General features: G+C 49.5%; 1 pseudogene; it reads right to left on the bottom strand.

Moving 5' to 3' along the window:
- Window positions 1-3,146: 3,146 nt before the first annotated feature.
- LOC137383053 (U2 spliceosomal RNA) lies at window positions 3,147-3,263 on the bottom strand (annotated as a pseudogene).
- Window positions 3,264-3,885: the final 622 nt, after the last annotated feature.

Here is a 3,885-nt window from a genome sequence, read left to right as displayed (position 1 = left end):
GGTCAGGGTGGATCACCAACTCCAGAGCAGACTTGACTCGACTGGCTATGACTTTAGACAGAATCTTGTAGTCAGCATTAAGCAGTGAGATGGGCCGCCAATTTCTGATATCTGCCCTCTCCCCCTTCCGCTTGTAGGTGAGGGTGACGATGCCTTTCCTCATGGATTCTCACATGCTGCCGGCCAGGAGCATGCTCTCATATACTTCCAGCAAGCCCGGGCAGACTCAGTCCCACAGGGACGAATATAATTCAACCTATCAATTCCAGGAGTTTTACTCGAAACGAAGGACTTGACGGCCTTTGTCAGCTCATCCAGAGTTAGCGGCTTGTCCAGTCTCTCCCTCTGTGGTAGATGACAGGAAGGACTGGGAGGCTCTGCTGTCTGTGGGCTTCACGTCATACAGCCCAGCATAAAAGGATTTGCTGATCCTTAGTATGTCGGACTGCGAAGACATTACCGAGCCATCCTTCATATCACAGAGCTCTCTCTCTGTACCTTTTGGAAGAAGTAAAGCGAGCACGTCTCATCCTGCTCAATGGAGCGGACTCTGGACCGGAAGGTGATCTTGGAGGCCTCCGTGGCAAAGAGCGAGGCCTGCTGGCTCTTCACCTCATGGAGGTCCTCCTTGACCTCGACCCCCATCGACTGCAACCAGAGCAGATTTTGCATTCTTTTCTGGAGTCGGGACATTTCCCTCTGTCTCTCTCTCGCCCTCTGAACACCTTTGAAGATAAAGAACCTCTTGATGTTCTCCTTGGTCGCCTCCCACCAGTGAACTGGAGACTCAAAGAGGGGTTTCACGGTCCTCCAACCTTTGTAATCCCTTTTGAGTTCCTCAACGTTCTCTGGGGTTAGCAGTGTAGCATTGAGCTTCCATATCCCCCTGCCAACCCGCTGGTCATCCTGTAAGTGAGAGTCAGCCAGTAAGAGGCAATGATCAGAGGAGAACACCGGCTTGACATCGGTGGATCTGACCGTGACAACACGGGACACAAACAGGAAGTCAATCCTGGAACTTGCAGACCCGTCCGTTCTTGACCAGGTGTATCTACGCTGTGCTCCGTCTGCAGGTTTGCTGAAGCCGTTGTGCAGTTTGGCATCTTTTACTGTTTCGATTAGGAATCTGGACGTAGCGTTCAGTTTGCTGTCGTCTCTGCCGGATCGTCCAGCTATATTAATGATGCAGTTGTAGTCACCACCTAGAATGACCGGCCTGGACATCGCCAGCAGCAGTGGGAGCTGCTGGAAGACGGTCAACCGCTCGCTGCATTGAACTGTGGCTTACACATTGATCAACCGGAGCGGAGCATTGTTGTACATTACATCTGCTACGAGGAGGCGACCGCCCACCACCTCCTTAACTTCGGAGATGGTGAAGTTACCTCCCCGCAGCAGAATACCCAGGCCGGAGGAACGGGAATCATTACCCCCTGACCAGATCGATGGCCCGTGGGACCACCATCGCAACCATTGCCTGTAGGTGCTGAGGTGTGGTATTCCACACTCCTGCAGAAACAGTAGATCGGCTTTGACCTTGGCGAGGTAATCCAAGGTTGAAACCCATCGTGTAGTGGATTTAATGCTACGCACACTAATTGAAGCAATCCTTATACCCATTTTTTAAGTTAGTTGTTGCTTCCCATTTGTCCTTGCTAGTCCAGGTCCTTCAGGATGTTCCTGCATGCCCATAGTGTACACAAGTTGTTTCACGATCGTTGGGCTCAGAAACTCCTCCTAGTTTTTCTTGCAGGGTTTGTTCCGCTGGGGTGACATCGGAGGGGTCTTGTAGGCAGCAAGGATTGGGCTGGTCCTCTGCTGTTCCCCTCTGTTCCTCCTGAAAACATCACTGCTCCCGGCTTCCCGGAGCTGGGGTGCACCAGACGTGTCGTTGCTCTTGGTGTCCCGGAGCTGGGATGTGCTGGGCATCTCGCTAGTTTTGGCGCTTTGGGTTTGGGGCGCGCTGGGCCCATCACAGCTTCCAGTGCCCGGGGGCTGGGGGGCTTTATCTTCCAGCTCCTTTGAGTTCTGCCACCTCTTTTGAAGGTGCCGTCGTTCCGGCACTTCCTCGTCCAGTGAAGAGGAGCTGCTGTAGTTTGTCTCAGACGGTAACCTTCTCTTGTCAATGGTTTGGGTGGTGGCCTCTTCCGCTTTTGGAGGTTTTTTCTTGTTGGTTTTCCTTTGTGCCACTTGCCACTGACCTGTTTGTCCATCTGCTGCCTCCTCCTCCATTGATTCTGTCTGTGGAGGAGGGGTTTCCGGGTGCAGGGTAGGTGCCTGGTCGCTGGTTTCCGCTGCCTCCCCTTTCTTCTTCTCAGGTGGACTTTCCTCGCTGCGGAGAAGGTTGCTTGTCACCTTTCCAGCACTGGAGCCTTTGTCGTTCCTTCTCCCAACCTTTCCTTGGACCTTGCCACCTGAGCATAACTGAGGCAGTGTTTGGGGCAGGTTTTGTAGAGGTGGCCTGCCGCACCGCACAAGTTGCAAGACTTACTCTGCTTACAGTCTTTGGTCTGATGGCCTGCCTTCTTGCAGTTCTTGCAGACAACCATGCAGCAGTTAGCTGCCACGTGACCAGATTTGCCACAGGTGCAACAAACTCTGGGCTGCCCAGTGTAGACCAAGAAGCCTCGACTTCCCCCGATAGCGAAGCTGGAGGGAGGATGGATAATGGCTCCATTGGCATCGACCTTCAAGGTCACCTTGACCTGCCTCTTGCTGGTCCAAATCCCAAATGGGTCCTTGACATCAGTGCTGCTGCGGACCACCTCGATGTACCTGGTGAGACAGGAATATGGGGATTGTAGAGGTGAATTGTCACCACCTGGTTACGTTGTGACGGAAGCGCGAACAGTGGCTCCACTTTGAGGATGGACAGCGGCACCAGGTTCCCTTTCTCCTTGAACACCTTCAGGAACTTGATGCATCCCACCTCATTCTTAAACGTCACATTGAAATATTCACTGTTGGGGAAGTCCTGCAGGCAGAAGATGTCCGTAGCTTGGAATCCACAGCAATTGATGAGGATTTTCTTGATGAAGGAGGTGCAATCAAACAGTGCATCTCCTTCCTTGTCCTTCACCACCACTCGAACGGTGTTACGCATTCCTTGGCCTGAAGCTCGAAGATTGGTTCTAACCATTTTACTCAAAGCATACCCAGGATCAAAAGCCACTGATCATGGTTTCTCCCCTACCAGGTAAGTATGAGTAAACTGATAAGAACAGATACTACACTTGATCTTAGCCAAAAGGCCGGACTCATCTGCCAGCTAAGACTAGCTAACTCAGCACAGATCATTGACCAAATCTATTGAACTGGTGCATTTTAATGATGTCATTAGAGTACATAACTACAATCAATTGGATCAAAATAGTAAAAACTGATGAAATAATTACTTTACGCATGTTGACATATTTAAACACTGACTATCAAAATCCATTCCTACTTATGAAATGATGTCTATAAAGAGTTGGTGTCATTAACATGGTCTGTTCAAAGAGAGACTGGAGAATAATGGGTAATGGACAGGCTTCAGAAAAGTCTTCCAAGTGCATGTGCAATAAACAAAGATCTTCAACGAGCAGGTCTTTAATACAAATAATTTTGGAATCCTCAATGATGAATGAAGAAAAATCTTAGTCTGTCTTGTTAATCCTTAATTAATTTTGATTATAAATAGGAATGTAATGGTTTCTGTCATTCCATTTAAACCTAATACTTAAAACACCAGTCTGCTTTGGCACTGGGATTCCTCATGTGGAGGCATCAGCCTCTGAGTGTTTGGCACAATGTGCCTGTACATCATTATGTGAGAATGGATCTCCACAGGTCCATTACACTTTCTTTGTCTTGAATACACTTACACATTTAATCTAATTTCCTGAC

This window comes from Heterodontus francisci, chromosome 23 (assembly GCF_036365525.1).
Source record: "Heterodontus francisci isolate sHetFra1 chromosome 23, sHetFra1.hap1, whole genome shotgun sequence".
NCBI lineage: Eukaryota > Metazoa > Chordata > Chondrichthyes > Heterodontiformes > Heterodontidae > Heterodontus > Heterodontus francisci.
This window is presented reverse-complemented; position numbering and strand designations above follow the sequence as displayed.